This window comes from Hemicordylus capensis, chromosome 4, assembly GCF_027244095.1.
Source record: "Hemicordylus capensis ecotype Gifberg chromosome 4, rHemCap1.1.pri, whole genome shotgun sequence".
Lineage (NCBI taxonomy): Eukaryota > Metazoa > Chordata > Lepidosauria > Squamata > Cordylidae > Hemicordylus > Hemicordylus capensis.
In genome coordinates this window covers 140,794,756-140,812,692 of record NC_069660.1, presented here as the reverse complement: position 1 = coordinate 140,812,692, position 17,937 = coordinate 140,794,756, and the positions used below count along the sequence as shown (strand labels likewise).

General features: G+C 42.0%; 1 protein-coding gene and 1 long non-coding RNA gene across 8 annotated transcripts in view; both read right to left on the bottom strand.

The window, feature by feature from the left end:
- The window catches only part of LOC128325166 (uncharacterized), a 33,899-nt gene extending 17,198 nt beyond the window's left edge, over nt 1-16,701 (bottom strand). For both annotated transcript variants that reach the window (XR_008307291.1, XR_008307290.1), the window contains exons 1-2: nt 16,458-16,701; nt 13,180-13,284 (exon numbers count right to left, since the gene is read on the bottom strand). This is a non-coding gene — a long non-coding RNA (uncharacterized LOC128325166). The remainder of the gene's footprint in view (nt 1-13,179; nt 13,285-16,457) is intronic.
- Nucleotides 1-17,937, bottom strand: part of KCNT2 (potassium sodium-activated channel subfamily T member 2) — a 366,405-nt gene that overhangs the window by 341,215 nt on the left and 7,253 nt on the right. The window lies entirely within an intron of this gene.

Genomic DNA, 17,937 nt, shown 5'->3' with positions numbered 1-17,937 from the left:
GTTAGAGTGCTGGACTAGGACCGGGGAGACCCGAGTTCAAGTCCCCTTTCAGCCATGATACTTGCTGGGTGACTCTGGGCCAGTCACTTCTCTCTCAGCCTAACCTACTTCACAGGGTTGTTGTGAGGAGAAACTTAAGTATGTAGTACACCACTCTGGGCTCCTTCGAGGAAGAGCAGGATATAAAATATAAAATAATAAAATAAAATAAACATAAATGTTCTCCAAAAACATCCTCCCAAATAGATCCTGAACTTTGGGAAAGGAGGTCAACTGCCTAGGGGGGGCAATCCCAAGATCTCTGTATTTGTCCTGAAATAGGTACTGCAATAGTAAGGTGACAAGCCAGCCACCATCGATGCAAAATACTTTTTTTAGTATGTCAACTATATTATATAATATTTCTCCCAGAAAAACCAAGACAAAATTATCTGAAAGCAGAGATAATAAATATGAAACACAAGACCACAAAACGAAGTACTTTTCCAAATACAGGCAAAGAATGCTAGATTCCAATTTTCATTAACTATGAGACACACAAGAGAATTGCTTTTTAGAGTCCAACACATGGTCTGTGATTTGGGAACATCTCTCTTATAAGGAAGAAGTGTCTGTTTATGGCTAAATCTCTCTTTACAACTCAGAGGATACCAGACCTGTACTGTAAGTGTATTGCTGGTGCTTTTACTGTTGTTTCTTGTGTGTTCTTAATCATTTTGTGTTTTGTTAGCTGCCTTGATACTAAGTGAATGCAATATGATATAAATCTTTTTTTAAAAAACTAAACAAGCCAATTGGTCCCCCAAATGCAAGACACACCCCCACCATCTACCTAAGTAGCCAGTCCGGGGTGGGGGGGGCATATCCAGAAGGAGATGTACACATTCATATTCAATTATCTAAATAATGAGTGAAGTTGTGACCTCTGCTACATTCCATTTGCCATGACAACCACTCACCTTGGCAGAACTGTTTACATACATGAAATAATGGCAGATGGCCTAAGGGTTGCGAGGTTAGCATGATTGTACCAGCCCCTTTAAAAGGAGATAAAGGCAAATCAAAGCAATTATTGTCCAATAGCTCTGCTAGATGTTGCCTCCCATTATATGTCAGATATCTACTGAATAAAGTTGGAAGATTGGGACAAGTCTAAAGAAAGCATTCTTGAACATGAAGGCTTAGGGAGGGTAAAGGGAAGAGCACAGCCAATCAACGATTTGTTCTAAATCATATTATAAAGAAACATGCCCAAGGCCCAAAGTGATATTTGTATGCAACCTTGGTAGTTCTTGCTGCTTCTTTTGATAAAATTAAGAGCGACAGATAGTGTGCCATAGTTTTCTACCACAACCAGATAATAACTTATTTATTTTTATCAAACCCATATATAAAGAGATGCCTATGAAGGTCAGGATGGGAACAGAACGTCAGATTATTGATAAAATTAACAGGTGTGCGTGTGTCCTGGCCATTAACTGGTTCCTTTATTTTTTAAATTTTGCTAACTTGGTCACTGAGTTTCAGCAAGCAGAATATTTTCTGGAGTCAATTTGATCTTACAAATTGTTCATCTTATAATACGCTAATGATATGATCCAATTATTTACCAGGCAAATAAGATTAAGTTGATTACCGAAGAACTAATGCATGTTACATTTACCTTGTGAACATTTCTAGTTACTGTACATTCACTAAGGCTCTGTTTCTGCAAATCGCATTGGTGATGGATATCCATAAGGCAAACAATAGCTAAAGGAACAGTAGCAAGTATATTTCCAACATAGCAATAGCAATAGCACTTACATTTATATACCGCTCTATAGCCGAAGCTCTCTAAGCGGTTTACAATGATTTAGCATATTGCCCCCAACATTCTGGGTACTCATTTTACCGACCTCGGAAGGATGGAAGGCTGAGTCAACCTTGAGCCCCTGGTCAGGATTGAACTTGTAACCTTCTGGTTACAGGGCGGCAGTTTTACCACTGCACCACCAGGGGCTCATACAAACAGGCTGCCATCTCCTCCTTCCCAGGACATTTGCAAACAAGTAGCACCCTCATGACGGTGATGGACCGCGGTACAGGGGTACATTGACACCCCCTGTGATCAGCAGTAACAAAGTAAAAAAAGGGTTAAGTTCCCTTCATGCTGTTAGTCCTGCCCTCTCCCAGCAAGAGCAGACCGATTGGTTGACCTGCAGTCTTGTGCTGCTCCCCAACTCGGCATTTGGGGGGGGAGTGCTAACAAAATGGGCAAAATACTCTGGTTTTGTTCCTGCCTTTTGGTTTACCACGTGCTGGCTGCTGGGTTTGAAGATACTAAACTACTTATAGCTCTAATCTCATCTGTGTTTTTTCCCTCCCTTTATTAAAAAATACTCATATGCTGAATTTTTAGCAACAAGGTTCCCAAAATGGCTTAAATAGCAAAATATGAGAAAATTGTTCTCTCTCAACATGTTTCTCCTTATAATAATTACTATTACATTTTGCTTTGTGCTTATAACATTAGCTCATATATAAATAAGTTACATATTGTCTTTCTAGTAAGCTTGTAAAGGACTAAAATACCCCAACTTCTTGAAAATATCTACACAAATTGCTCAAATGAACATTAAGCATCCCCCCGCCAAAATATTATTTTTATACACTTGCTTCAAAATAAGGCTTTGCAAATCAGATCACAAGAAACTCATTTTAAAAGCTTCCTTGCCCTTGAAATGCATGCTTGTCTTTAAATCCTAAGAAACTGGAATAACTCCATATATTATTTATTTTTACATTTCTAGCCCATTCTTCCTCCAAGGAGCCCAAATTGGTGTTGTACATCATCATGTTTATCCTCACAACAACCCTCTGAGATAGGTTAGGCTGATAGATACGTGACTGGCCCAGAGTCACCCAGTGAGTTTCCTGGCTGAATGGAGATTTGAACTCATGTCTCCCTGGTCACAGTCCAACACTCTCACCACTACACCACACTAGCTGTCCGAATGACATTCTGCTGTTGTGTTTGAAATCAAGTTGCATATGTGTTGTGCTTAAATGTAGTTAATAGAAGAGATGAAAATGGGCTGCTGTGATAGGTGTAAAAAAGAGCTATTTGAATTTGCTCCTGTGTTTACTACTACAAATATTACATGCTTAGGACTGGAGTGCATATGGCTAAAAAACACATATACATATATTATTATGACACATATCCTGTTCTTCCTCCAAAGAGTTTTGGGCAGCGTACATGTTCTTCCTCTCTACTTTTATCCTCACAACAATCCAGTGAGGCAGGTTTGGGGCGGGGGCGGGGAGAGAGAGTCTCACCTGAAGTCCTACAATGACTTTTGTGTCTGAATGGGGAACCCAAGTCCCCCAATCCTAGTCTTTTTTTAACTTAAATTTTTATTAATTTTAACAATAATCATTCACAACACATTAAACAAATATGGACTTCCCGCTCACACCTCCTCGTGAATCACCAACTATAGAATTAACCCTTGCTATAATAATAATTCAAAACATAGATTTAAACCTTACAAACACAATTTTGATCTACTCAACCTGCTAATATTACTAAATTTCAAACCCTGTTGTAAAATCAATATTAGGAAAATAGTTCTTTAAATACAATAAGAATGGTTTCCAATCTTCTTTAAGACATTCGAAATTTTGATCTCTTATCAGTACTGTAAGTTTTGCCATCTCCACATATTCCAAAAATTTTAATCAGCCAATCTTCTTTTGAAGGCAGTTCATTGCTCTTCCATTTCTGTGCATATATTATTCTGGCCGCCGTGGTAGCGTACATAAAGAATGTTAAATTAGTTGTAGAAAACACTCCCTGTGTTATTCCCAGCAGGAAGGATTCTGGCTTCTTAGGAAATGTCATTTTAAATATTCTCTTTAACTCATTATATATCATGTCCCAAAATGCTTTAGCCTTCCTACAAGTCCACCACATATGAAAAAAGGTTCCTTCAGAGTGTCCACATTTCCAACATTTGTTTGAAACATTTTTATACATTAATGCCAGGGGTTTTTTGGTGTTAAATACCACCTATACATCATTTTATAATAATTTTCTTTTAAAACATAACATGCAGTGAACTTTAAATCAGTTTTCCATAATTTTTCCCAGGCTGCCATTTCTATGTTGCACCCCACATCTTGAGCCCATTTTACCATAGTCGTTTTAACCACTTCATTTCTTGTCTCCTCCAAAAGCAAGAGCTTATACAAACCCCAATCCTAGTCTTAACACACTAATCACTACCCAACACTGGTTCTCACCTGTGTGGATACTGATTGTGGGAACCATGTGTGGAAAGCATAACGATTCTCCTGCTTTCCACTTCAGGAATCAGCATCATGGATTCTGTGGTTATCTAGTATATTCAGATTCTCTTGTGGAATTCTAATCATTTGGGATGCTGCTCAGATGGACATCATTAGTCTACCAGAGCAGTTGCTGCAGCTGTCACAGTTACTGATATTGTGGAGATATCTAGGTATTGAATCTCTATGGCTGTCTCTTAACATATTGGTGTTTTTTGTCTGCCTCAGCAACATTCTGGAAAAAGATAAAGACTACTGTATTTACCTTAACTGAAGACAACTGAATTTAAGACAATTTAAATACAGGTTATACCAGCAATTATTCAAAAGGAATAGGACTTTGAATTTAAGATGACTGATTTCCAATATCAAAAAACTTGGGGTGGGGGTGGAGAACAGTCTTGGGTTCAGGCAAGTAAAGTATGTAAGAGCCCATAAAACTTCACCCGAAGCAAGTTATGCACCATCGGATATCTTAAAGAGAAAGAATGGAAGAACACTCTTATAACACCTTCCTTAACAAAAATCTTATACAACAATATGTTAAGAATGAAGAACACACATGGCAGTAAACCATGATGATTACCACATTTGCTCATATTATTGTGATTAATTATTTGATTTCTATTATTATTATTATTATTATTATTATTATTAGCAGCAGCAGCAGCAGCAGCAGCAACAAATGTGGCACAGTAATCCCATGGTCATTGAACCAGGTTTTGGTACTTTTGGCAGTGTGGGCAGGTGCCAAGTCCTGCTGGAAAATGAAGTCAGCATCCCCATACAGCTCGACTGCGGAAGGAAGCATGAACTGCTCCAAAATCTCCTGATAGACGGCTGCGTTGACCCTGGACTTAATGAAGCACAGTGGACCAACACCAGCAGATGACATGGCTCCCCAAATCAACACAGACTGTGGAAACTTCACACTGGACTTCAAGCATCTTGCATTGTGTGCCTCTCCATTCTTCCTCCAGACTCTGGGTCCTTGGTTTCCAAATGAGATGCAAAAGTTGCTCTCATCAGAAAAGAGGACTTTGGACCACTGAGCAACAGACCAGTTCTTTTTTTCTTGAGCCCAGGTAAGACGCTTCTGACGTTGTTTGTTGTTCAGGAGCGGCTTGACAAGAGGAATACGACATTTGAAGCCCATGTCCAGGATCTGTCTGTGTGTGGTGGCTCTTGATGCACTAACTCCAGCCTCAGTCCACTCCTTGTGAAAGTCCCCAACACTTTTGAATGGCCTTTTCCTGACAATCCTCTCCAGGCTGCGGTCATCCCTGCTGCTTGTGCACCTTTTTCTTCCACACTTTTCCCTTCCACATAACTTTCTATTAATGTGCTTTGATACAGCACTTTGGGAACATCCAACTTCTTTTGCAATTACCTTTTGAGGCTTTCCCTCCTTATGGAGGGTGTCAATGATGGTTTTCTGCACAACTGTCAAGTCAGCAGTCTTTCCCATGATTGTGATTCCTAATGAACCAGACTGAGAGACCATTTAAAGGCTCAGGAACCCTTTGCAGGTGTTATGGATTGATTAGCTGATTGGAGTGGGACACCTGGAGCCTAGACTGTTGAACCTTTTCACAATATTCTAATTTTCTGGGATTGTGGATTTGGGGTTTTCATGAGCTGTACGCCATGATCATCACAATTATAACAAATTAAGGCTTGACTTATCTCGCTTTGCATGTAATGCGTCTATCTCATATATCAGTTTCACCTTTTAATTTGCATTACTGAAATTAATGAACTTTTGCACGATATTCTAATTTTTCGAGTTTCACCTGTATACCTTTGCAAGGTACAATCAGCATAATGCCCCCAGACAAGGATTTTCCTATAAGAGATCAAGACACCATCAATCCATGTGTTTTCTGTGTCTCCTGAGTCACATGTGTCCCGACCTCAAGATTCTCCAGATGGTTTTTCCTTGGATCCACCATATTTTTCCTATGTATTGGCACAGGCAGTCTATTTTGCTCTGCCTTGACTCTAGCTCCTGCTTTACTTTTTGCCTCCAGGCCGGCCTTTTTTCCTAACCCAGTCTACGCAGCACTTCTGGCTGCAAGATTCTGATCCATTTCTGGATTTTCCCTGGTTCCCGGACCTCTGCCTGGTACTTGGGTTCCTGATCTTGCCTTCCTTCCTGCCTCAGAGGAAAAAAGCCTCTCAGTAACATCTGAACTGCAAGAGTTCACAGCATTCTTCTGGGAAGGAAAGAGGTAGTATATAACCCCTACTCTCTGAATTCTACTTCCCTTTTTCCTCATTTCTCCTTAAATCCAAAACTAACTGTTTCTCTCGTCAGCCTTGAGTGAACTTAATTAGAAAACTCAAGCCAAATTGCCTCCTTGTGAGCTGTAACATAGTCTTTTGCAACTTGTTGCTCTGGCTTGTCTTATTAGTTTAATATCATTGCTCATTTAACTATTATTTTCTCTTACTGTACCCCCCCCAAAAAACCCTTCAATAAACCTCATTTTATTTTGAAGAAGTAAAGCTCTCCATTCAGTTCTTTCAGCAATGGAAGCTTTGAAGAAATTTATTCTGAAGGTTGGAATGCTCCATTTCAAGCTAGATAAATCCCCCAAACAAGCCTAAAACATAGCTCAGGATCCCCACCAATTCCCCAGGAGCATTCCATTAACAATCCCAAGATATAAGCAATGTCTGCATTAGCTCTTGGACAAGGGAACCAAGAAAATATTTGAAGGTTAACCATGATAAGACCAAAATTTTAGTCTTCGGAACCCAAATGACTCCTTGAGGGACAAAACATTTTAAAACATGTAATTATTGGGGGCTGGGGCTTGTTTCCAGACAAAAATATTAATGCAGTTGTCATCTTGCTGCAACTAGGCTGAAGTTTTCTAGATCAGCTTATACAGGTGAAACTCGGAAAATTAGAATATCGTGCAAAAGTCCATTAATTTCAGTAATGCAAATTAAAAGGTGAAACTGATATATGAGACAGACGCATTACATGCAAAGCAAGATAAGTCAAGCCTTAATTTTTTATAATTGTGACGATCATGGCGTACAGCTCATGAAAACCCCAAATCCACAATCCCAGAAAATTAGAATATTACATGGAACCAAGAAGACAAGGATGGTAGAATAGAACAATATCGGGCCTCCGAAAAGTATACAGTGTACTGTGCTTGATTGGCCAGCAAACTCGCCTGACCTGACCCCATAGAGAATCTATGGGGCATTGCCAAGAGGATGAGAGACATGAGACCAAACAATGCAGAAGAACTGAAGGCCGCTATTGCAGCATCCTGGTCTTCCATAATACCTCATCAGTGCCACAGACTGATAGCATCCATGCCACGCCGCATTGAGGCAGTAATTGCTGCAAAAGGGGCCCAAACCAAGTACTGAATACATATGCATGCTTATACTTTTCAGAGGTCCAATATTGTTCTATTCTACAATCCTTGTCTTCTTGGTTCCATGTAATATTCTAATTTTCTGGGATTGTGGATTTGGGGTTTTCATGAGCTGTACGCCATGATCATCACAATTATAACAAGGCTTGACTTATCTCGCTTTGCATGTAATGCGTCTATCTCATCCGTTTCACCTTTTAATTTGCATTACTGAAATTAATGAACTTTTGCATGATATTCTAATTTTCCGAGTTTCACCTGTAGAGTTTGGGGTTTCTCAAATTTTAGGACGGAGGAAATTTATTTTCCCCATCACTTAAGTTCTTCCCACAGACAATATATATAGCTGTATGTATGGCATAGAGGAGATAAAACATCTTGAAGTTCTCTAAAAGAAACATTTAAGTTCTTTGCTAGCTGTACCCCAGGAACCCCTAGACCTTATGTGAGAATTGAAGTAGGCTTTGTTTCGATCAAAATGAATATTTTATCATATGTAGCAATTTATGCCTGGATGTTTAAAGGTAGAGAACATCACAAATCCGAGAGAGCCATGGCACTTAGAAAATTAACTGTGGCACCTAGACTAGTATATTCAGGTATATATGTTTTATACCTGAATATATATTTTATTGTATATCCAATAATATCTTTGTCCCAGGCAACCCTGTTTCTGGTCTAAGTATGCAAGCCCATTTATCCTTTTCACCACACAATGTTCGTTAACCAAGTCTGGTAATTTTGTCAAGTGTCCATTGTCTGGCTCTTAAAGTTTTAGATTGGCTCCCAGACCCAGTCAAGGCCATCAAGGAAAACAAACCATGATTAAGTTATTATATCTGCATAAGGCTGACGTCAGACACTGATCATGCTAGTATTTTCTAGAGAGGAGTGTGATCCCATGCCTTCCATAAATAGAGGAAAGACGACTCAATGCAGGCAATTTGAAAGTCATCTAATGCACACCTTACCCCCAAGTCCAAATCCATGGGGATTTCAGCCTATGCTCATATTAGGGATGTGAGTAACGTTCCAAGTTGGAACATTTCAACTCTTAAAGGGCCATTTCAAGGGTTCTGAGAGCAAAACAGAATGCTCTTCAAATGAAGGGCCTGTTATGAGCTCAGAACGGAACAATCCCATTCCTTGCTTCCTGTTTTTGGTGCTGGCTTCCAATTGGCTTGTGATCTCCTTGCTTCTTGGATGGCTTGTTATCATACACATCAACCAAGAAGCAAGGAGATCGCAAGCCAATCGAAAGCCAGTGCCAAAAACAAGAAACCAAGGGAAAAACAGCCCGCCAAAATGGCACTCAGAATGGGTTCATTCCAGCAGGAGGGTAATGAGTTAATACTAACAAGTCCCATTTGTGGTGGTGGCAGCGGGGAAGGGTGGAAGCAGTTCAGCCCCAGCACTTCTGGCCTCCACCAGAGTAGCCCAGGTGGCACAGCTGGGGCCTCTGTGCACATGCAGGGGTTAATTTAGTGACCTCTGCACATGTGCAGAGGCCATTTGTGTAACGGGGATGGGGGAGAGCTGCTGGCGCCAACATCAGTCATCACTATGACATAGGGCGGATCCAGGAATTGTTTTACTTTGATAAGATGGCCCAGTGTTGTTCACCAGTCCAAGGACTAGAGAACATTGGGAGATTCTGGCACCTTCATCTGGCTCTTTTGCACTATTGCCATCTGATAAGGGAGTAAAAACCACTGTTGTAAGTGGAACCTGGCCTAGTCTATGGAATCTAACATTCCACCATAAGACCTAGGAGCCATGCTATGATCCTGAGGTAAAATCAGCCTCTATAGAGTTGTATCTATCAGAACCCCCAGATGGTACTGCAAGTGTGAGACAGGAGTAACCAAGCACCTGTTTGGAGGCTAGGAGGTCAACTCTATTCTGTAACCAAATTGTAGTGAGTGCAGCACCCATTTGTTAGTGATGGAGAGCTACCAAACATATACTTTGCTAAGTGGCCCCCAACCCAACAGGGCGCTGATGAAGCCCTGATGTTGTTGGCCTGATGATATGATCCTATTATTTACAAGGCAAATAAGATTAGTTGATTACCAAAGAGCTAACACACATGTACCTTGTGATCCAGTGTCATCTTGGGCCTTCCTTGATCCTCTGCATGCGTGTGGAGGCCATTTCCAGTGCGCATCCGTGGAGGTCAAAGAAATGGCCTTCACGCACATGGCCAAAATGGGCCAAAGCCTTCCCTGAAAACTGGGGGGGGGGGGCTGGAAACATCAGGTGAGCCACGGCCACACACATACACCCCAGCAGCTGCCATAGATGAACTTAGTGAGTAATTTCCATTAATTTTGTCTACTTTTAAAAAACACTTTTAGAAACCCCCAGCTCCTGCTGCCCCTTTACTGGTAAAGGGGTATCCTTGCCGGATTCCCCTTTGCTGGCAGGCCTCCAAACTGGGCCTGAAACTTTGAATTCTAACTGAACCAGGTCCCAGTCCAAGGGAGGGGGGGCAAAAGCAAGACGGTCTGGCCAGGATTTGAACTGAGCCAGGAAACTCAATTTTGTACAAATAGCAATAGCAATAGCACTTATATTTATATACCGCTCTATAGCCGGAGCTCTCTAAGCGGTTTACAATGATTTAGCATATTGCCCCCAACATTCTGGGTACTCATTTTACCGACCTCGGAAGGATGGAAGGCTGAGTCAACCTTGAGTCAACCCAAATCCCTATCCCCAAATAACTTAGAATCCTCAAAGGACACCGAGAATAGATTAGAGCAAGAAGTGACATCCACCTGCCAAAGTTTTAGCTATATGCTGCTTTGGGCCACAACTGTAGATGCCGTAGACTGAGCTGCAAAGCCGACAGAATCCATGGTGGAATCAGCCATATAAGCTTGCACTTTTTGGATCTTTAAGATGGTTTGTTTTAAGTGAACAGGATCTTCAGATGGGTTCTGAATCAAATAATCTACCCAGAGAAGCAATACTCTGTCAATGGCTGATGCTGCTGTGCATGATCAGATAAACAAAGATGAAGCCTCATGTGTTCTGAGTAAAGTCTCAGATGAATTTCTGAGGGAGCTGTCACCATCTTTTGGGAGCACCAACCCAGATAGGAAAGCCACCACTAGTACATCAGTGGGAGAAAACTTGAGAAAGTTTAAGGTCTCCTGAGGAAAATTATAAAATGTGTTAGCTACTGCACTAGCCTTTCTAGATACTGAGTTAGCCACCCTTGTTTAACAGTGTCACTGAAGAATTTGGGGAAAGAAAAATCATCTCTATTCCTATTTTTTTGGAAAACAAGTACTCCCTTAGATTTGGATGGAATCACTTGGGAGGGCAACAGCTGTAATCCCAGAGTGTGAGTGGCCTTATTCAACAATGGGGCAAAGTCATCAGAGATAGACAAACTGTAAGAGTTAGAGAAAGAATCAGTATGTTTGACAGCTGACCACTCCCCCTCTTCCCCATAATCCTGATCTAGATCCCCGGGGACCTCAGAATCTCCTGAGACTATGGGCTGGTTGTTAATAGATGTGGGGTTGGGTACCTGTTCCACTGGGTCTGGATCCAGTGAGTCAGGGGCACATAGGTGCCCATCCTGGTTGTGTGCATCTGGGGGATCATATCCTGAGACCTCAGAAGAATGTGGGATGTTATTCTTGTCCCCATTTCTTCCAGACCTTGCTGATCTTTTTCCTTCTTTTTTCAAGGGTTTGAGCTATCAGAGGAAGATGAGGAGGCAGGAGAAGTAGACACCCTTCTCTTTCTTTTGTGTTTTCTCCATTTTGTCTGCTGAAGCAATTTGGAGACCATGTCTTTAAAACAAGCCTGCCAGGCTGGTGGCATAGAGGATTGGAAATCTGAACGCACAGGAGGGGTGGAGGCTTCAATTCAATCTACAAGTATCACGGGGTGGGGGGGGTGCACTTGGCCCTGGTCTCAACGTCCCTGGATTGTCCTCCAATGCAGTTGGGTGCAATGAATTGCCCACCCAATGATCCCTTTGATTGTTGCTGTGGATTCCTGCACATTCATGCTACTCTTGGTACAGTCAGCCTTGCAGCAAGGCCCTGAGGGTTGAAAGGTTGAAAGTTAAAGAATATAGATGGAAGTAGCAGATGAAATAACCAATCAAAGCGACTGTAGCTGGATGCAGGACTAAAGAAAATAGGCAGGGTGATCCTTCCCAAGCTTTTAAAGTGTTTCTCGCTATTTTGCATAGTCTAGAGCACACAGGAAGGATAACACACATGAGATGACCTCATCCAGCAGCAGAGAATGCAAGAACCCTATCATATTAGGGCAGCTCCTCTATTCAAATTGGTACCAATTCCCCAAGCATAAATGCCAATGGAAAATATGAAGTTGGCACCAGTCATAATTGGATGAGCTCTTGCCAATTTGCTTGTATAATTCAAGTGAAAATTTAAGAGACAGAAAGTAATTTTCACCATTAGACAACTATCAAAACAATAATCCTCCAAGGTCCATAGTTATTCTTCTAGGCAGCTGCGTTTACAGTACCTTTGTGCCAAAACAATCAAATCTTTCTCACTATTTCTGCACCTCCAGTGCTAGTGATTTTCTCTATGGAATACTTTACTTATACCTCCAGGTTCCTTATTGTTAAGTTATTTACAAGAGTATGCTATTTTTTATCGCTCTAACAAGATTTCTTTAATCTTGTTTTGTTATAACCATTCTGCAATTTTTATACTTGCTAAACAGTAGATGTTCTCGCCTTAAAAGAGACAGTGCTAGAGGAGGAATGTCGTAATGCATTTTGCTTTAGGATACTCTGCACTCCACAAAAGTGGTAATAAGATGACAATGTAAAAACTTGTCTTGCTGTTGCATCAAACCAAAAGGTCCAGTTTCCAGCAGGGGCTATCCAGAAGATCCAAGAGGCTCAAAACAAGGGGATGATGGAGATAGTTATCCTCCCCTGTTGCTCGTATCCAGAGCCTTCTCTAGGTATACTGCCTCAGAAAACAGGGGTTTTATTTTAGCTAATTGTAGGTTAACAGCTATCTTTAAAGAGGCATGAAAGCTGGTAATCACCACTAAAAGGCAAAGTTGAGTTGGTGTCAACTCCTGATGACCACGGAGCCCTGTGGTTGTCTTTGGTGGAATACAAGAGAGGTTTACCATTGCCATTTCCTACGCAGTATGAGATGATGCCTTTCAGCATCTCCCTACATCGCTGCTGCCCAATATAGGTGTTTCCTGAAACATACCAGCAGGGATTCGAACCAGCAGCCTCTGGCTTGCTAGTCAAGTCATCTCCGTACTGCTCCCTTAGGTGCCCTACTTGTCATGAAAACATTCCAAGTTCACTTTCAGCATAGAAAAGAACACTGGGTTTCACTCTCCAACTATTATAAGCACACAGCAGTTTTAAAATTAAGTGTTGGAATAATAGTCCATCATTACTTTAAGATGAAATACTCACCATTCAACCATTTGGTCATCAAAGTTTTCTAACGATACATTTTGTCCAGGAGCTCCTGCCACAAGTTCCCTCACACACTCATTTTGGCAACTGTCCCTCTCAGTACTGGTGAACAGAATGAACAGTACAGTTTATAAACTGGTAAGATGATCCTGAATTTAAAAAAATTAAGCCCAGAGTATAGCTCTCCCAAAACCTGAGGGATTCAGTATTCTAAATTGGAAAAACTGCTTCTGGCATATGGACTGTAGCCTAGGAGAACTCAAGGCACAAAAAGTTTGAAATGCCACAGGGTTCTTGCTTTTTGAAACGCTTACCTGTCATTCTTCACTTTTGTAATACAATTTCTTGGACATCAAGTTTTCACACAGCTTGGGATTTGCACCAGAAAATATCATAGACTATTTTTGAACTTTTAGTAAAATTATTTAAAAATATAAATTTGCAGGATGAGAAAGATAATTAGAAAAGGGAAGGAAAGGAATGAGATCAGGAGGAGTGTGTGTATTAAACACAAAGCCTCGGTTGTTCATAGCTTCATTCATCTTGAGGGAACCAATAACTGTTTAGGAAGTGTGCATGGTATTTCTGCATCATCATGGTAAGATTGGACTTCATAGCTGCCTCACACACATACAGGCTTCCAATGCCAGTCAGGATTTATGGCACCTATACCTGAATAGCCACCTCTAATCACTAGGCCATGTGCCCAACAGGCCAATATAGGTATTGTACGTATAATTTCACAAATAGCAATTAACGTGGACAGATACTTGCACCATACTGGACCACCATTTCTCAAGACAGCTTTCATCTCTTTCCAGTTGTGCACTGACAGACAAGTTAGAAGTATGGTATAGTCACATCAGCAAACATGAGCTTTCTTATACAAGTTACTGGCAGCCTCTAGATAAGCATCCTATCCCTGGTTGGGACTGTGTTAGGGAGGCATTTGTTTACTCCAACTCCCAATATAGTGCCAATACAGCATCTCCAGGAGATTCTTATTCAGATGAAAAAGCTTTCTATTGGCATTTGCAAGAGATGTTTTTCCTTGACAGCGATGGGTGGGGGGTATGGGGAGATCCATATCAGGACAATGATAAGTGGGGTTCAGCTAAAGCCCCTTCCCCAGTCCATGGGGGAGGGGGGATCCAGCTACTATTTAATATTAAAAACAAAAGCTAAGCATACTTAGCTCTTACTGAAGAGTCTGCTGGTTGTTTAATTCACGGGGGAACCTCTTCAGACCTGTATTGTTCTCGTAAATTTAAATCTACATTTATACTAGTTTTTTTTTTAAATTCACTCAAATAATTACTGAAGTGTTCTTATTGCACTTATAGTTTGCCCAACTGTGCAAAGAGGCACATTTTAAAATAATGGCTCCCATGATTAGCCAGGAAAGAACTGTCCTTATCCAACCAGCTATATGGTTCAGTTTCAAATATTTCTACTTATTTATTTATTTCTTTAAAAATAAAATTTAATTTCTAAAAGCAATGATGGGTATTTCAACCTGTCTCCCAAATCTGATCTAAAAAAGGTGCCAAATAAGTTTCTGAGAATTGTTTAACTCCAGCTAGGTTACAAATGCCCCTCCTACCTTTCTTTCTCACTCAAAATAGCTGCGGGCATCCATACAATGGCCAGTGAAAGGCCTTCAGGACAACTCAGAGGACAAAACATGCATGCTGCTGCACAGGTGTGTAGGACAGCAGGTGAAAGTGGCATAAACAGAGCTAGAATTGTGCAGATGTGTCCAAAGTACACAAGCCACCCAGCATCTGGTAACCATCTCTTGCCTCTCCCCTCCCACCTCCAGCCAGCTGCCCACTCCTGTCCCTGGCTACCTGCTCATTGTTTGAGCTCACTATGCTGCCACTACACATGTAGCCAACTCCCAGGTAGTGGGGGAGGGGGGGAAGCCCCAAACAGGGGCTTCCTCCTTCCGCCTGGACCTGGACGCATGTGTCCCTCATTTGCAGCCAGTTCTGGGCTGGATGGAAGGAAGGAGGAAACCCCTGTTCAGGGCTTTCCTCATTTTCCACTACTTGGGAGCCCGGCTGCATGTGGAGTGGTGGCACAGTGGGCTCACACAGCGAGTGGCAGTCCCACCAACCAGACAGGCTGCTCGGGCAATGGCTGAGTTACTGGCAGCAGGGCTGCCAAGAATAATGGGGCACACGCGCCACCACAGATGGTGTAGAGGGTGTCAGGGAGGGGGGCAAACACAGGCCCGCCCACCCCAGCTACACCCCTGCATATCTTTCAGCTGCTTCTGAACATTTCATAGTATATTGATATCCAAGTACTGATGCACTGCTCATTCATGGCAATAAAGCACTGGTGCCCAGATTATCAAATTACCATGCACATGACCAAAACAGACAATACAAGGCAGCACCAGGTTGTGAGGGGTGCTGCCTTGTATACACATGATTTCACAAAACAGGTGCACTGTGGCAACACAATGACACCAGATTTTTTACTAGCTTTTCATCCAGCCTTAGGAAGGAGAGATCGTCTTACAGCAGCAAACATGAATCATCTCCTTAGCTAAGCAACGTTTGTCTCTGTTTGCATTTGGATAGGCAACGACATGCAAGCACTGTCTGTTATAAGATATTTCCCCATAGGAGATGGGGCTGTAACTCAGTGGTAGAGCATCTGCTTGCAGGCGGCAGGTCCCAGGTTCAATCCCTGGCATATCCAGGTAGGGCTGGGAAAGACTCTGACATGAAACCTTGGCAAGTCTCGGCCAGTCAGTGTAGTCAATTACTGAACTGGATGGACCACTAGTCTGAATCAGTATAAGGCAACTTCATGTGACTTATACAATGATACTCTGGACAGATCAGTAGTATTCAAGCCAAGTGGCCTTCCTATGCTCTACCCCACTCATATTCTACAGCACTTAGGCATCTTCACACAAGTTATTTTCACACTGCTTCATCTCCAACATGAACTAACTGGATGCTTGGTCACAGACATGCAACTCACTCCTTTCATGCAACAGTCACAATAAAATTATGACCCACATGTCATCCCAATGAAACCTGTTTGTTCCATCCCTCCTGTACTGGTAAGGTTCTTTTACTCACAGGAGAGAAGTACAAGCATCTTTCTTCCCTCTAGGTAAAACCCAGCTGGCTTACCATTTCCCTCCCTCCCATTCGCTCAGCAGCTAAGGGTTATAAAGGAACAACGCTTTACAGTAGGACAGCAATTCCCTTCCTCTCATTACAGTCCACAGCTGGGCTCCAGACCCTACTTACCCCCAGTGCAGTCTCATCTCCTAGTGCTTTCTGCCAGGCCTCTGGTGCCAGACTCTTTCAGGAGGAGCCTCTCACTGCTTCCCTTCCTGCTGGTTTTTTTTTTTCCCCAGACAGCTTACCTCAGTAGTCATCCCAGAACACCACTATTTTCCCCACCCTTGCTCTTTCCTCTGAACCACTTTAAAGCCCTAGGCTTCCACAACCCCTGCAAATTAACCACAGCCCTCTTAATTAGCCACAGCTGGTGTCTGCTCTGTTCTCTGCAGACTATGCTTCCTCTAGCCGCTCTGCTTTTCTAGGCTAACTACCTTTGGGATTTGGGGCTGGAGAGGAGATGCTGCTGAAAGGGCAGAACTGGACAGTTGGTGGCAAGTCCATCTGAAACCACTTTACACTCTGGAAACTCTGAAGCTCGACTCTTTGAAGTCCTGTTATGCCAAGAAGAGCTACTAAGTTGTTGCTTAAGCTACACAAGGGCACGAATCCCACTACCCCATGTGAAAAGTGTGGCAAGCTTTTAGGATCTCCTACTGCAAGAAGATGCTGAAGTGCTTTAATAGGCATCATACCTGGCCTAAACAAGATACTGTAATGGGGGCAACTCAGCTATATAAAGAACACTGTACTCTGAATTTCATCCTGTTCAGCTGAATAGGTTCATCAGATTATTTCCCAATGAGTAATGTATTTATCCTGTTTGTACACCTCCCCCAAACGTATGTCTCTGGGTGGTTAACAACATAAAACAAAACAAAAATTTAAACAATATAATTTAAAACCACATTTCTAGTTAAAAAGCGTGGGTGAATAAACGTGTGTTTAGATACTTTTTTAAAGCTGTCAGAGATGGGGAGGCTCTTATTTTGGCAGGGAGTACATTCCAAAGTCTTGGGGTAGCAACCGAGAAGGCCGGTTCCTAAGTTGCCATCAGATGAACTGCTGGCAACTGCAGAAGGACCTCTCCGGATGATCTCAATAGGCAATGGGGCTCATAGGGAAGACAACATTCTCTTAAATACTGTTTAGGGCTTTATAAGTCCTAACAGCACCTTGTATTTTGCCTGAAAACATACTGGTCACCAGTGTAGTTCTATTAATTATAAGAGTAGGAAGTAATACGGTGGAACTGTGGTACATCTAGCAGACCTGAACTATCTCAGGTCATCTAATGCCTATTTTCTTCAACAGCAGTGACATCTTAACAGGAATGTTTGTATCATGCCAGCCTGGCATATAGATCTCAGGATAGCTTGTCCATCATATCTAGGGCTTGTCCACACATTTAATTGTGGCTTTTATGACCAGAAGAAGAAGTATGAGAAAACAGTATCCAGAGGAACACAAGTGACGTGGCATTGTGAGAGCTCTGTGCCAGCATCCCCTGCATACGAGTGGCCTGTGGTGCCAGAACAGAAACCAACCCCATCTACTGCATAAGTAGGACCAGCACTGGAAGAGTAGAGATGCACCTTGGGATCAG